The sequence below is a fragment of the Sminthopsis crassicaudata genome, chromosome 5, assembly GCF_048593235.1.
Source record: "Sminthopsis crassicaudata isolate SCR6 chromosome 5, ASM4859323v1, whole genome shotgun sequence".
In the NCBI taxonomy this organism is placed as follows: Eukaryota; Metazoa; Chordata; class Mammalia; order Dasyuromorphia; family Dasyuridae; genus Sminthopsis; species Sminthopsis crassicaudata.
The window spans coordinates 153,397,699-153,415,197 of record NC_133621.1 but is presented as its reverse complement, the minus strand read 5'-3'; the positions used below and the strand labels follow the sequence as shown (position 1 = coordinate 153,415,197).

At 34.5% G+C, this 17,499-nt stretch overlaps 1 protein-coding gene and 1 long non-coding RNA gene across 5 annotated transcripts in view; one reads left to right on the top strand and one right to left on the bottom strand.

Moving 5' to 3' along the window:
- The window catches only part of CACNA2D1 (calcium voltage-gated channel auxiliary subunit alpha2delta 1), a 643,657-nt gene that overhangs the window by 61,539 nt on the left and 564,619 nt on the right, over positions 1 to 17,499 (top strand). The gene's annotated exons all lie outside the window — the stretch shown is intronic.
- Positions 5,514 to 8,987, bottom strand: LOC141543384 (uncharacterized). The gene is made up of 4 exons (XR_012482434.1): positions 8,670 to 8,987; positions 8,449 to 8,515; positions 6,286 to 6,346; positions 5,514 to 5,879 (listed from the first exon to the last, which is right to left on the bottom strand). It is a non-coding gene; the product is annotated as an uncharacterized LOC141543384 (long non-coding RNA).

Genomic DNA, 17,499 nt, shown 5'->3' with positions numbered 1-17,499 from the left:
GCATTTGTATTTTTTGTTTATGTTCACTTTTTTGGCTAATAGGCCATTTTGTTTTGCTAATGAACTTAGAAACTGCTTTCAGAACTCCCAGAGGACACTTGCCTCAATTGCTCAATACTTTATACCTTCATTCCTGCTACTCATGATCACTTGAGGATAGAAAAAGTGCTCAATCTTTCCCAAGAGTTTTTTTTTGTTTTGTTTTGTTTTGTTTTCTCCAGAAGTTTACAGAAGAGTCATGCACATCTTGATGATGAGAATTAGGTAAGGAGTATCTAAATGAAATTAGGATTAATTGAGGTCTAGTAGCAGGTTCTGGATACAGGGAGTCAAAAAGAGCTCCCTTGCAACCCCTTTGGATTCGGCGCAAGGATACAAAGTTAAATAAGGTCTAGTAGCAGCACAGAGTCCCCTGTAAAAGAATTTACAGACCTGAAAACCTAGATTGATAAAAGAGGTTTATTGTGGGGTTTGGAAGTAAGGGTAAAGGTAGAAAGACACCAGGGCCAGGGCTGGCACTGGTGGGCAGGAACCCTTGACATGACTGGTGTAAGGATACCATGTTTGGGACTCCTGCAAAGGGTGGACTCCAGGGTTCCCTTTTTTATAATCTAAAGGGGCTCCTGGGTGAAGTCCCAGGTTGGCCTCTGGCTTGAGCTTTAGCCAGGGTTAGAATTTGAATAGAATTAAATGGGTTTTTAGATAAGGAGGAAGCTGTTTGTGAGGGTTGAGAAATCTGAGCAGATCATTAGAATGGGGGCTGGGACAGCCCAGGTTAGGTCAGATCCAATAGGGGTTGGGAAAGCCTGGATATCTCCCATTGGAATTCATGGAGGCTGGGAATTAGAAAGGAATCTTAACCTACATCATTGATATTCCTCAGCTTACAACACTCTATTTCTCAATTCAGGATTTTCTCTGGCTGCCCCCATGCCTAGGATGTTCTTCTTCCTCATTTCTATTTCCTAAATTCCCTTGCTTCCTTCAGCTGTTAGCTAAAATCCTATCTTCTTCAAGAGGCCTTTCCCTTACCTGCTTATTTTTAGTATCTTCCTTCTAAGATTGTCCTGTGTGCATATTTTGTGCATATTTGTTATGTGCTGTCTCCCCAATTGAATGTTTTCAGGGTAAAGAGCAAGGACTATTTTTTTAATAGTTTTTATTTACCAGATATATGCATAGATAATTTTACAACATTGACAATTGCCAAACCTTTTGTTCTAATTTTTCCCCTCTTCCCCCACCCCCAGATGGCAGGTTGACCAATACATGTTAAATATGTTAAAGAATAAATTAAATACAATATATGCAAACATGAAGGACTATTTTTTAAAATTTTTTCCATATTCCTAGTGCTTAGCACAGTATTTAACATAAAATAATCAATTAACAAATACTAACTGACATTTGGGGCATTATCTGGAAGACTTGTGACTGGAAGGGCTAAAATAGTTTTGCTTTATTTAAAATTACTTTTATTGTAAATTTAACCAATAAAATAAAAAAAAAACAAATGAATATATATATATATATATAATATACATACATTATATATATATATATATATATATATATATACACATACATATATACATATATATGTGTGTGTATATATATATAGGATTAGTTAGCCATATGCATAAAGTTCTTGTGGGCAAGGCCTTTTTTTTTTTTTTTTGTCTACAAATTCCCAGTGCCTTGCACAGCCACTTTGCTCAAGTTCAGCATTTAAATACCTTTTGAATTTAATCATACAACCCCCCCCAAAAAAAATACTTTATATTTTTAACAAAGTAGACCAAGTAAATTAACAAACCAAAAACAAACAAAAGATATGTTTGTATATCTTTCTGTATTTCTTTCTGAAGACCGTTAAAGCTCTATTACATTTAGTGTTACTTTAGAATATTTATATGCTATTGCCTTATGGATCTAATATACCTAAAAATATACCTTCTTTGGAGGAACAAAACTTGAGAGTCTTTCTTTAATATAGTGCCTTTGGGAATGACTGTACACATGATCATCTCTCTGAAAGGTGAATACTGTATAAGAATATGTAGTTTCAGGCAACTCTTTTTCCAGAAAATCATTGCAACAAAGGAAATGTAAAGTGGGAGGAGAGCCTGGTTGTCTATGAGGGGCAGAACTTGTATTGGTTTTAGATGCCTTTTACCCCTCAACTTGTCTTGACTGTCAATCCTATATGGCATGTCATTGAGGACACCTATCCTTTTAGGATCTGGAAAGAGAGAGGGGAATGGGATAAGGTGAGGACCGAGAGAGACCAACATAGAGAGAGAGACTGTATTTGTGTGTGTGTGTGTGTGTGTGTGTGTGTGTGTGAGAGAGAGAGGCAGAGAGACAGAGACACACAGAGAGAGATTGTGTGTGTATATGTTTGTGAGAAAGAGATGTGTGTGTGAGAGAGACCTGTGTATGTGTGAGAGACTGTGTGTGTGTGAGAGACTTTGTGTGAGAGAGAGACTGTGTGTGTGTGTGTGTGTGTGTGTGTGAGACTGTGTGCATGTGAGAGACTGGAGAGACTGTGTGTGTGTGTATGTGAGAGACTGTGTGTGAGAGAGACTGTGTGTGTGTGTGAGAGAGAGAGAGAGGGAGAGAGACTGATTGTATGTGTGTGTGTGTGTGTGAGAGAGAGAGAGAGAGACTGTGTGTGTGTGTGAAACTGTGTGTGTGAGAGAGACTGTGTGTTTGTGTGAGAGAGAGAGACTATGTGTGTGTGACTGTATGTGTGAGAGAGAGACTGTGTGTGTGAGAGAGAAACTGTGTGTGAGAGACTCTGTGTGTGTGTGTAAGAGAGATTGTGTGTGTGTGTGTGTGTGTGTGTGTGTGAGAGAGAAAGAGACTATATGTTTGTGAGAGACAGAGACTGTGTGTGAGACTCTGTGTGTGCACATTTGTGTGTGCTTGAGAGATCATTTGTGTATGTGTGAGACTGTGTATGTGTTTGTGTGTGCAAGAGACTATGTGTACAAGACTATGTGCATTTGTGTGTGTGCAAGAGACTGTGAGTGCGAGTGTGAAGGCAAGAGTGTGTGTGTGCATTTGTATGTGTATATAAGAGACTGTGTGTGCATGTGTGAGAGACAGTGTGTGTGTGAGAGAGAGAGAGAGAGAGAGAGAGAGAGAGAGAGAGAGAGAGAGAGAGAGAGAGAGTAACTGAGAGAAGGAGAGAAAGGGGAAAAGATGGGGAGGGGAGAGAGAATAAGGAAAGGAAATTGAAAATGAGAGCCAACTTTCACAATTGAGGAAGTTGTACTTCTGGGATTTTATTCTCTGCATTGACTGATATGCTTCATCTCTCCTTCTGGATTTTGCTTCATAAGTTAACTTAGACCTAAGTTTACATTAAAAAAAAAGACAAAACTAATTGTGTACATTTATTTGCGTATTTGCGTACTTATTTATGGAGGCTGTGAAGTAAAATGAAGGTAAAGCAATTTATAATTCTTGGGTGAAAGGTAATTTACAAATACAAAGTCATGTTGTCTGCATAAGCTTTTAAGAAAAGTGATCTTGACATTGGGAATTCCTGATTAGAAATGAGAAAATCAGCTCAGGTTAAAATGAGAACCAAGAAAAGGTGAAAGTCAACTTGAAACATTTATAAGACTACAACATATTTTAACTTGAATCCATGATGATTTATTTCTTGCCCATTTATCTGGTTTAGTAAAGATATTGGGGGGGGGAACAGGACTACAATTACCCTGTGTCCTTGAATATTTAAAATTTTGTATATGTGTGTGTACAATGTATGTGTACACACACACATGTGTTTATACATTTCTGAGATATCACATGAAGAATTTCAGTTTGTTTCCCTGGAAAAAGTCCTCAAGATTAAGCAAAGATTTATCTTCTCTGATTTATCAGTCAGATTATTGTAGCTGTTTGACATAATATTCAGCTTGAAAGCTGGGAAGACCTGGGTTCAATAAATGTTCGCTCTGTGTTTCTGGGCAAATCCCTTAATCTTTTAGGTCTCTATTAAGCTTTCTAAGGCCGTAAGGTGTTGTAGCATTTTCCTCTACCAAATGAATTTCAGGTCCATTCCCTAAACTTTATCCCTCATTCCTATTGAAGTTTAAGAACAAATTACTAAAGCATGTGTGACCTAGTGAAGAGAATGTGAGCCTTGATATCAAGAAAATTTGAGTTCCATGGCTCCCTCTGACACTAATTATATGACTATCCAAATCACTTACTTGGGTAAGATCACAGATCTCCCTAGGATTCATAAGCCAAGTTATTTAAAGTTTATATTTGAGTTGGCTGAAGGAGTACTTTATACTATTGAAATCATAATTATTTCTCAATCCCATGGTGCCAACTAAGGTATCTTTTAGGATGATAGGCAATTTGTAAAATTTTAGTGTTGTTAATCAAGTTCTTACTGCACAGTTTTTCTTTTAAATGAATATTTTTTATATCTTGTCTTATTTTACCTTTACAATAAGCCTGTTGTGCCTGTCAATAGGTGCCATTATTTGCAGATGAAGAAATTGATATTGAGAAAGATCTTGGTCACATAATTAGCATCTGAGGCAGAATTTCAACTCTTCTTTATGTCAAGTCCAATACTTTCTACTCTATTTAGTTGCTTGCTTAAATCAGCAAGACTTAGTTTAAGTTGGTGATTAAAGAGGTTTCATATTTGAATATGAAGTTATCAATTTATTTAGAATAATCTCATCTATTACTGAATTCTTGGTTTTGAAAATTATAAATTATCAAGAAATAAATCCCTATATAATTCATGTGAAACAGTCCAGACTCTTGAAGAGTAAGAAAAACTAGACATTATCAAATCATGTGTTTTGATAATATACAAATATAGGTTGCATAAATTCTAATTCAAAACTGGATATTATAACAAGGTTTGCTTTTTCTTTTTTTATCCTGCCTATGATTTGATTAGGAAACTTGATTTATCAATTAGGATAGGCATTTACTCTGCCTCTCATGGAATTAGAATATTGCTTAGGACACCATACAGCCCCAAATACACAACTAGTATGTGGCAGAGACTATATAAGTGAACCAACATATTCCTATGAGTCTAGTTCTCTATATTCTCTATCTTTGCTTTCCTTGAATATGTAATTATATGCTAATAATTTTGGATCACTTAGGGCTCCTGACATTTTTGTTGTTGTTGTTTGAGGAAATAGTTGATAATAAACAATCTGTCTCTTCAGCACATCACCTATGCTTTTTGTAATTGAGCGTTGCATCATTGTCCATAAATTCCATATTCATTTTGGAACCATCTTAATTTCCTTAGGGTGTGTGTGTGTGTGTGTGTGTGTGTGTGTGTGTGTGTGTGTGTGTGTGTATGTGTGCATAATACATATATAAATACAAATATATATATATATATACATATGTATAAATAGTCAGATTATTAAATCCTAAATGATCTTTCTTTATTTTGATAACCAAAGCATTTACTATGATTTTGATACCTTAGCATACATAGTTCTTAAATGTCCAAGAAATTTGATTTTATTTCACTACTTACATCTGTGCTGAATATTACAGCAGTGCTCCAGTGTCAAATTGGCACTATCCTGATTTCAGGTGGATTGGTTTTCTAAAAAGCAATTTAGAACAAGAGCTAATTTCTTCACTCTAATGTCTTCTGCTTATCTCTCCATTGTAATGCACATTCTGCACTTCTTGATAGTGTAGAACTCCCTCTGATATAAATGCAAGTTTCCACAAGAGGACTAGTAAGTAATAAGAGAGAAGCTTCTGTAGCTGTTTGAAAAGGGGAATCCCATGTTCTCAGGGCACTTAGTAAAATTGTTATTAACATTCCAAGTAAATAGAATCTTCAGATCAAATAATGGTAGCTGGAGGGATAAGGGAAATTCATAAAATTGTACATCAGACTGCATGAACATGAGAATTATTGTTTCGACCAACCAAATAGATTCTAATAATGTTTTTCAAAATATATTGAGAACCTTGAATATACAAATAAATGCCATATTATCCCAAGTGATATAGGTTATTATAGACTCTTCAGTAAAGGTGGTCCCCAGCCAGTAAGGGTAGTTTTCTCAAAACCAGAAGTTTTCAAGTTAATTATTGAGTACTCCAAAAATTTTTCCCCTAAAAGCAATATTTTAAATGATTCCTAGTCCAACTCACAAAACTAACTTATGATATCCCTGAAGCTAAGTAACTATTTTACTATTTCATTTATACCTTGCCACCATTTATAGCAAAAATTCTACAGAAAAATGAATTTATTACCTGCAGAGCTGAATGTAAGTTCCCCCTTTTTTGGTAATAAGATCTGGTATGTCCTCAGGCTCTATGAGAAAAGAGTTCCCAGAATCAACATCTTTAATGGGGCATCTGAAAACCCAATAGCATCCAGAAATGGTAGATACTTATAAGCCAACATCCTTAAATTATGTCTCAATATTTAAATAAAAGAAGTTTGAACTGAGGACCAAAGACCATTATGATGAAACTTCAAAGGAAAAACTTTGGAGGTTATATATTCCACTATCCTTTCCTCTTTTTTTTTTTTTTTTTTTGGTAATTTTCTTATCCAAATTTTCTCCTTTCGTAGATCTACCTGCTCTACTACTCACTTAGAAGGCATAGAATACAATACCCATTATAATTATGAAATCATGCAAAACATTTACACATATATTACAAAAAGAAAAGAAAGAGAAAAATATTTTAATTCAGTCTAAATTCATCTATTTTATTTCTAGAGGGAAATAGCTTTTTTCATCATTAGTCTTTTGGAATTGTCCTCACTGCTCATTTCTACCTGTAGTTTGATCTTAAATTAAGGGTTTTTAGATTGAGGACAAATATAGTTTATGTTTTTTTTTTTTAATCATTCATCTTTCTTGCTAATGTGATTTTTTTTTTTATTAGAGACAATCAATCTAGTTGTATAGTATAGGATTGGCCTGTTGTGTAAGAAGCCAATAGTTTGGCAAGGTGTAAGGCTAGAGGTAATTAAAGGAAATAGCCTAACAGAGGAAGAAAAGTAGAGAAACTTCAGAAAGGAACAACAGGGAAGTAAAGAGAATTCTGTGGTTTACAAGGCCTGGAGAGAAGGGCATTTATATATAAAAATTTTATAAATATAGACATGTGTATCTATTTATGTGAAGAAAAATTTATATAGAGAGAAATATATATGGCATATGTACAGATCTGATATGTAGAAACTGCTATATAATACTATAGAAATTTATATCATAGGAATGTCAGAATATAGAATATATTCCTTCAATGTAGTACTCATAGGTATATGAATATTCATAAAATGTAAGTATTCACATGGAGACCAGAAGAAAAAGAATACAAGAATACTTTTAAGAACTTTCTGAAGAATTTTGTCATTGATTGTGAGACATTGGAGATATTTATATGATTGCCCAGCATATTGTGCCCATATCAAAGAAGATACTGCACTTTTTGGGCAAAGCAGAACTGCAGTAGCTTAAAAGAAATGTGAAATGTGCAGATTTATAGATATTTCCACTTTAAATGTTCATATAGACTATTTGTGGCCCAGTCTGTGGTAGGATAGTTTTCTGAGTTTATATTAGTCTGATCCACCATAGTTGGACAATACTGTAACTTGATGTCATAGCCAACCAGCCATTGGGCTAAAAGTATATAATGTGGGGCAGCAAGATGGCACAGTGGATAAAGCACTGGCACTGAAGTCAGGAGGGGCTGAGTTCAATTCTGGATTCAGACACTCAACACTTATTAGCAGTGTGACCTTAAGCAAATCACTTAACTTTAATCACTTCACCAAAACAAATAAATAAATAAATAAAAGCACACAGTGCTTTGCAAACTTGGATGGGCTATATAAATGTCTGTTTTCTTTCTTTTTTTTTTTTTTTTCCCCTATTCAGTCATGTCTGACTCTTGTTTTCTTGGTAAAAATACTGGGATATTTGCTATTTCCTGCTCCAGTTTTATCCAGGCAAGGACTGAATGATTTGCCAAAGGCCACACAGCTAGTAAGTATCTAGGCACAGTGCTCTATCCATTGGGCCACCTATCTGCCCCTTAGAAATGCTAGCTTTTGATATTAACAGAGCTCTTCCATTTGCAATGAAGATTTGTAAAGTAGTCTTGTCTCCCTTTAGGTCACTAGGAAGCACTGACTTGAAATAAGAAATAAGAGGACCTTATGATCATCTCTGTCCTGATCCTTTCAACCTATATTACCTGAAAAAAAATAGTTTAATTTTTGTGGGCCTCAGTTTCATTCATTATGAAAGCAAATTGGTGAAGTTGATGATTTGTTAATATCATCATCACCTTTCTTACTTTTCAACTTAAGCACTATGGCAGACAGACTTTATGATGTACCCCCAATGATGCAAATTACACACCATACACACACACAAACACATACACTCCTACCTCTTGATGATTTCTATCTCCAAAGACCCTTGAATAATCAGGTTGATAATGTATACAAGCTCTAAGTCTGTAAAGGATTGAGAACAGTAATAAATATCTCCATTCACAGATTCTCATTTGTTGTTTATTCCAAAGTACTCAGATGAAGGAGGACAGTGGAGTATGGATTGTGATCTGTCTTCTCTATGGAACACTATTCAAAGTGGCAAAAATAGAAATACCTTCAGTGATTATTTGCAGGCCTTTTTCATGAGTTCCTTCTCTTTACTGCTGTGCCTCTGTTAACTTGAAAGAGGGCATCTTCCATGCAGATAAGTATCCACAGTAGTGGATTTGTAAAGTCTACAGACTTTACATAGCTAAAGCTGTTAAATCATGTTATTGATCCTTCATTTCCATGTTTTCCCATTATATCTCCACTGCTTACACATGCTACCTTTGCTTTTGGGCAGATAGTAAGTATGTATAGTCACCAGCAGTATATGAGGTGTCATGTTTCCTAAACCTAATATGCATCCTAATTAGTCCTAAATAGCAGTGATTCATCTAAACTTTTCAAAAAGATCACTTTGAGTCATGTCACATTCATGGAATCACAAAGGGTATTATGAGGGAGGCGGTCCTCTTACATTTACTTAGACAACTGATGACAAATGAAAGGTCACTTTCTGATTTAAGAGGTCACTTCCCTTTCTTGCTTGGAGTACTACCATCCGCCCATTGCCCCTCCCCTAATAGTGATCTGAATAGTCTTTGTGAATGGACCAGCAAGCTTTCTGTGGAGGGCCTCAAGTTACTTTTGGTGTAGCACTTGAAAAGAGCAGGTGCAGGTCAGAAGTGAATGAGATCCCAAGGGAGCTCTGCTGGAAGACCTTTGAATGTAAGATGCAAGCTAATCTGGGAGGGGTTCCAGATAAGGGGAAGAAAAAACACTTTAAGAACAAAATTATCTACTTAATAGGGAGGGAAGAGGAGTAGCGACATAAGCAGAACTGTGAAATATTTTCAGTTTATTTCAGTAATCAACTTTTAGTGAAATTTAAAGGTGGGATAAGAGTAAAATGGGAGATGGGATAAAGATCCTTTTTGAAAATTAAATTCTTACACTAAAGTATAATCTAGTGATTATTAAACACTATTCTAGTGTTAGTAAATTACATGACTGCAAAATGTGGACCACTCCAATTTCCAACTTAGTCCTTTTTCTTTGAAATTCACAGTCTGTAAATGTTTTTAATTAAGCTTATTTGGTTTTTGTCTTACAAAATAATTAACCAAAATTGCTTTATATAGTGTGTGTCCAAAAAACAAGTTTTAAGACTTAAAATCTCAGCACATTGTAATGCCCAAAAAAGAGTATATCGAAGCTGATCATTTATAGGAAATTCCTTCTTCAATTGCACTTTATGCTGGATAATTTGCTTCACATAAAGACCTTTCCTGATATCTGAATTTTTTAATGTTTTGCTTAATGATGACAAGTGAATCTTTTGGCAAGCTAATCTCAAATTTACATCACTCATATAATCTTCTATGATCTCATGTGTATGAGCAACACCATTTTGGAGAAGAGTAAATAAGGTTTAATTTTGTTCCAACAGGCAGTTTAGCCAAATGAGTTTTTTTTTTTTAATCATGAAACTGTAAATATAACTAAGCATTATATTTTTTGTATTTGATTCTTAGTATAATTTTCCCCCCTTCCCTTTTTGCCAGTCTATTACAATTATTAAATAATCTGAAAGTAGATGCACACACAGACTAAGTATCATTTTGGACTTTTATCTGTTTCATTATTAATTCTCTACTTCAAGGCCAACTTTTTGTTACCCAAGTTTAACTAGACTGGCCCTTCAATTATGAGCACCATATTTTATAGCCTTTCCACATTGTTTTAATCTGCTAGGGTTTGTAGTCCTCTAGAATACCTTTGAAGAGCCCAAGAAATCATCTCTGTTATGATGAGAGTTTATTCTGTAGCTAAGAAAATTTAGATTTAGGAATAGGATATTAGAAAAATGGATTTAGGATTGGAAAGGACCTTAGTGAATATCTACACTAATCAGTTATTTTTAAAATAAGTTATTGAAGCTCAGAAAGACCGAATTGCCAGGGGTCATATATGTAGTTAACATCAGAGTCAGAATTTGATATATCCCATGCTCTTTCCAAAGATGCTACCCTGGTTCAAGAAAAGGTAAAGATTTCAATATGATGTGGAGTTTGGGTAGAACAGTTTGTGGCAGTTCTTACATGATTGTCCTTGAAATTTGATTGCTTTCTGAAACTACTAGAATAGTTGTTCTTCCTTGTAGGTTGTAAGGTCAGTGTCATGCTGTCATTTCAAAAGTGAGTTATATGTCTCTGGGAGGGCTGGACAGGGATAAATAAGGAAATGAAGTAAAGAAGAGGGCATGGGAGTACCGAGAAACAAACTATACAAATATAGCTTGTCAAGGGAAAATGCAGAATCCTACATTTAGGTTTAAAATATCAACTGTACAAGTAGGAGCTAGGAAAGATGTGGCTTAAAAATAGTTCACTGAAACCATCTAGGGGATTTCAATTTATTATAATTGGAAAAAGACACAGCAAGGTTGATGTGGATATTATTTAAAGCTAATTCAGTCTTAGACAACATTACAAATATAATATCCCTCTTTGATAAATGTTAATTAGATTTGTTAAACACCTGCTAAGTAGAGGGTCATGCCAGGTAGAGGAAGAGGTATGTATTTTTGATCAGTTATTATAGTAATAGGAAGTGATACATACACAGATAATTATAATACCAATCAGTCAAGAAGTATTTATTAAGTTCCTTGTCTGTTCCAGACACTATTCAAGTACATGTGTGTATAACTGCTCTTAGAGAGAAAGTTATTATTGGCTGTGGATAGTTAGACTTCTTGAAGGAGGTATTTTTTGCCTTGTACTTTAATTGATGGATAGGCATTCAACAGAGAGATAAATGGGGGGAAAAGCATTCTAATCAGAGAGAAAACGAGCAAAAACAAGGAGGTAGAAAAGCACAGGATGTTGGAAGGAGAGTGAACATGAGAGTAGTTTAAGTTTGAACAAGTGAGGTAATATTGTATGTCTTACTCTGTACAAGTTAGATCACATATGGCATATTGAATTCACTTTGGGGCATTTGATTTTCAAAAGAGTCATTGACAAATTGAGGTATATCCAGAGAAGAAGTGTCAGTCTCAAATAGAAACAGATTTCTGTGGGCATCCAATTGATTAGAAAATCATAAATTAACAAGATCTTTATTGTATTTATTTTGTTAAACATTTCACCTTTACATTTTAATCTAGCTCTGGGGAGTTTGACACTTCTGATACAGAGGTTGAGGCAGATTTGGGAGGATTCTAAAACAGTGTCATGTGAGGAATGATTAAAAGAATGAAATCTGTCTTAAAGTAAATAAAAGTTAAAAGATAGAATCCAAATAAGGGCTCCATAGAAGGAAGACTTGGATAACAGAAATGTTCAGAAAAAAAAATAATGTGAGAAAGGGATGTCATTGATGAGGTTTTCCAGCAATCTCGATGACCACCTATCAGGGATCTTATAGCAGGAACTATGCCACTGTTGAGATATTGGACTCAATGACCTTTAAGATGAATTCTAGCTCTAAGATTTTGTAATTCCATCAGATCAACAGCTTTGTATGGAGCTGGAGTTACAGTCATCCTGAGGGCCAGGGCATATTGCCTGATGCTATTAGGGCTGGAAGACTGGTTCAATCTTGCAACTAAAGGATTTCTGGAGTTAATCCTTAGGGGATTTTTCTGCCAACCTCTCTGAAAATCTCCCCTAAATTGCTGCAAGCCATTCATTCTGCCTGGGGAAAATGGAGGCCGAGACAATGACAAACAGCACCTGCATTCGAATTGGGCTGAACGCAAAAGGATTGCCATGGTCACATTGATCAAATATAGTAAGCCTGATCTAAAGAGAAAAGAAAATCTAATACTTCTTAAAGCAACTCTGAAACTTTAATCAATAACCTGAATGTAAGATCTTGGCAAAAGGATAGGTGTGGGTTTTTCAAACTGACTTTATGACCCCAATAAGGGCAATCAATTTTTATTAGGAGTGGAAACTGGCACACACTCTTTACATATGATGATATTCAAGATGAATATCACTGAGAAAATTTGGATAATGTATTAACTTGTGGAAATTAAGTCATTATGTGTCTTGAACACTTGGCATAAGAAGCTTCAATCGATAGAATTTACAGACACCTCTGTATTAGAAAACATGTTTGAAGTAGGCAAACAACTTGTACTCTATGGTGTCATGTGTATATAATTATCTCAGCATGCCTGAGGGTGGTAAAAAAATCTTAAAGTGGCAGAGAATTCATAATTATCTTCATGGTTCAGCATTTTATTCTAGACCATTGTTGGTTTCTGGGGCTATTTTTCTCTAATGCCTGAGAAGATTCTTTAAAAATATAAATATCTGATGCAGCTTAACATGCTTATTTTCATTTTTACAGTAAGGTGAAATGCTGCTGAAAAGCAAATATTTTACTTGTCAGTATGCAAGGAAGCTGGCATCAAGGTATGATTTCTAGATTTTGCTTGGAAAGAATGTGTGTATAAAGAAATAAGAGTTTAATGGTCTATTGAACCATTATACCAAGTTAGATGCTAAAATGTTTATCCTTAAAAGAAGGATAGTACAGTACTGTTCTTTCCAAATAAGGAGTGTTTAACCATTACCAACCCCAGCGAATTAATAAGACACCTGCTGTTTCAGCATACTATTATTGATTCACAGAAAAAGAGATTACTTTGTTGGTGGGCAAAGGTTATTCCTTATCTCTTCCTGTTTCTCTTTAAAGAGAATGTTATAGAATGTTATGTTTTGTTATAGGTTGCTAGAGGTGTTGAGTCTATGAATATATTTCCAAAAAAGTGTGTTCTGCCAACTCCTGCTTTTCAGCTGTTTTATTATTGTGATAATAAAACAGTGGAATCTACGACTTGGATATAAAATATATATATATATATATATATATATATATATATATATAATGTGAATGATAAGTATTTATCAAGCTGTTTGTTGGCTGTCAACTTTGATACTCACAAATGATAAAAAAAAACAGTAGTTTCAAATTTTCTTTTTTATAATGTGAGAACACATTCAGTTTACTCAGAGGATTTATTAGTTTTGGGAATCTAAATGTATCCCAAAAATTCAGCTCAAGAATCATGAGTTCCTTCCTTACTTTTCCAGCTACTTGTGTCTTCCTCTCCTAAACTGCATTGTGCTAGATACGTGTTTTATGTTATTATGTGTGTATGTGTGTGTATTTATCTATATCTATATCTAAATTTTTTCCCTATTAATGGATTATAAGATTTTTCAAGGTAAGGACTTCATTTTTGTTAGGTGTTTCCCCAAGATAATAGTCATATAATGATAAAAGTCATATTATTATTATTATTATCATTTATATAATACATACTATATGCCAGGCACTCTCCCCTCTCAATTTTATTGAGAAATAAAGTATTTTCTTTTTCCAATTACATGTAAGAATAGTTTTCAACATTCATTTTTGTAAGATTTTGAGTTCCAAATTTTTTCTCCCTCCCTTGCTTAATTTTCTTCTTTCCAGTATGCTAGATTCTTTACAGACATTATGTCATCTGAATTTTTACAACAATCCTAGGAGGTAGATGACATTATTATCCCCATTCCACAGGTAAAAATACAGAGGCAAATTGAAGTTAAAAGATTTACCCAGGGTCACATAACCATTAAGTGTCTGAGACCGATTTCCTGACTAGTTTAGGTACTCTATTGACTTTACCCCCCCATGATGTTAGATTTTAAAAAATGTATTTATAAATTTTGGCTAATTTTTTTTCTCTCATCAAAAAAAAAAAAAAAAAACAAGTCAAAAATGCTTGATCAATAGTTCCAGCTAATGACTGTAAATATCACTGCATGAAAATGGTTTCTGGAAGACAGAAGCACTGTCTCAGTGGAAAAGAATAGTGAATTTGTCATTGAAAAATAGAAGTTCCAATACCAATTCTGCTCACTCTTATGAGTCACTCTACCTCTGAAACTCTCAGGTTCTTCATAAACAAAACTAAGAGGATTGAAGTAGATGAGATGTGAAATAAATTCCTTCCCTCATTAAATCTGGAACCCATTTTTTTAGCTTCCCTTACATACAATTTTGTGGGTTCTTAGATATAAAATGACTCCTATATCATAGTTATGTTAATCTGGCATTGCCTTGTGGTGCATTTTCAAACATTTGCCACTCTTGTGGAGCCAACAGCGTGGTTTACATCAGTGAGTTAGAAACTGACACTTATCTCAATACTCTCATAGGTATCTTTAATGATTGTTCAGGCAATTAAGGGAGTTGTACTCCATAATCAATTAGTTTTGAATGCATACTCCATGAAAGTCACTCTCTATGCACTGTGAGAAGTACACAGAAGTATGAGGAATATTTCCTTCCTACAGAGAGCTAATAATTAAATTTGGGAAAATAGACATATACATTTTATGTTTAAAAAATCAACAAAAACTAACATATTACAAAGCAATTCTTAACTAAATTAGCAAATATGTTTTCAGATTTTGAGGATTCTGATCTATGGGCTGAAGTAATTTAAAGGTTTCCTAGTGGAAGAGGGACTAAGCTGAATCATAGACTCCCATTTTGCATTGGAAAAGGGCTGGGGAAATTATTTTGGGCACCCACATAATCTGGAGAACTGCATTATTGACCCTATAGAAACCCAGAATAGCTACTGAAAATGTACCAGCTACCTAAAAATGTTTATAGGAGCTCTACCTGTTTGGTCATTTGGAGGAATTCATGCTCCCAAAGACCTCTTTATATTAGATCTTTTTTTTTTTTCCCCAGAAGATCCCAAAAAGTGACCTTTAGCATTGTAGGGATTCCTTGTTGCTAACTTCAATGTGGGCTACAGCACCTAGACATAGTAGGTTCCAGGTTAGTCCTAAGTTGTACCCTAAAAGTAAGGAGAGTAGTCAAAAAGTAAAAGAGACTATAAGATAATTCTGTGTATAGGAATTATTTACATCTTAAATTTGCTGGTTCACATTAATCCAGCTGAGCCAATTGACACAAAATTTTAAATGCAATTTTACTTTGAAGTAAAAATATTCATCCTATTTGTTTTCTTTCCCTTATGGAATTTAAAAAAAAAAACATTGTCAATTGACACAATTTGGCCCTTTGAGTTATTATTAAAAGTGTTCTGTCAAGCATTTATTAAACACTTACTATATGTAGGGCACTGTGCTAGAAACTTGATATCCAAAGACAAAAGTTTTCATCCTCAGCACGTTTACATATTAATGATAATGCCAATACAATTAACTAACTAAAAAATGTAGGCAAAGTAATTTTTAGAGGAAGAGAGTGCTACTAATTGGGGAAATCACATGAGAGGACTCATGGACAAGATGATAACAGAACTGGGCTTTGAAAAAAGCTAGAGATTCTATAAAGTAGAGATAAGGAGGAAGCATATTATGGTCATGGGGTATCACTTGTGCCCAAAGGCCAGAAATTAACATAGAATACTAGGGTGAGAAGTGACCTCAGCAAGTGATAGATGTGACTCTCTGTAACCTAAATGTAGATGTATAGCAAAGGTATCTTATTTAATTTCAATGATTCTTATATCCTATTAGGATATGTGTTAAATAATAAAAATCTCAATGTGTTAAAAATAATAAAAAAAATTATCAGTGACAGGAAATCTATGGGAAAGATCCAAACATTTAGGAGGGGGGAGAAGTCATGTGAGAATTTATAGAAAGACTTGGGCAAGATCCACTAAGTATCACAGTACCTTCATTCCTGCTTTCAGAACTTCTGTTAGCAGATTCAAGAAAGTGAGTAATAGAAGTTGTAATCAGTTATCACAAGTTATACATATATAAAAGAACAAATTAAAACTGGAGAAAAGGAACATATTATGCCCCATTCATCTTGTAATTTCTCTGTTTTGTGTAATAGTAAGAGAAAAATTAGTAGGCAATTTCAGGGTTCTTGTACTCAACTTTAATGATATCTATATGGGCTGATTTAATCAGCAAACCATGCAGCTGCAATAACTTGTGAATCATATCCATGTGGTACAAACAAGTGTTTCAAAGCAAATTTTCTGGGAGTTACTAGTTATTCTAGAATCTTTTTACTCAGATATATGATCTTTTAATCAGCTGTCTCATAAAAGTTTCCGCTATACTGACCTTTAATCAAAATGTTGCTACCCGCTAAATTCTCTTCTTGTTCATTTGCACCATATCCTATAGCATTTATTTACTCATTTAGTGTCATTCATTCATTTAATCTTCTGGCACAGACTCCAGCCACCAATAACCATTTTTGCAAAGATGAATGCAGGAGTGACAAAAAAGCGTGGGTCAAAGCTGAGATAACTTATGCGTGTCTGATGTCTTGATCTATTTGTATGACTCTCTGGGGGACTCTCAGGCAATTAAGTTCACCTATTACAAATAGAACCCTCTCTGTATGCTTTGATTTGATAGGAGAATGGGTAATTCCTGTTAATGACTACTACATCTGTTCAATTACATTGTGTTGTATTGATGCTTAATTGGGTGTCAAGATGGAGGAAGGGGAGAAAGGAAAAGGATGACTTGCTTTTAAAATGAGAAAGCCTATTCCTAAATTATTTGTCTTTTCAACATACATCGAACCAGCATTTGACAGTCATTGAGAGTGCCTGACCTTAAAACATTTACATTGACTTAAGGAAAGACAGTGAAGGCTCTCTAGAAATAAGCTGTTTTGAAACTGGTTTACCTTTAATGTCACTCATGTCTGATGTCATTGTGAAGTGACCCTTGACAACTTTTAGTCAATTGTAGAAGCAGGGCTTCTCATCCCATGTGTAATATGTTTTATGTTAAATGCCCTTTTCTTATGAAGGATTTCCTTTGGAATTTATTGTAGTATTTAAGTTAAATCATTTTTTTCTTCTGGATACATCCATTTCT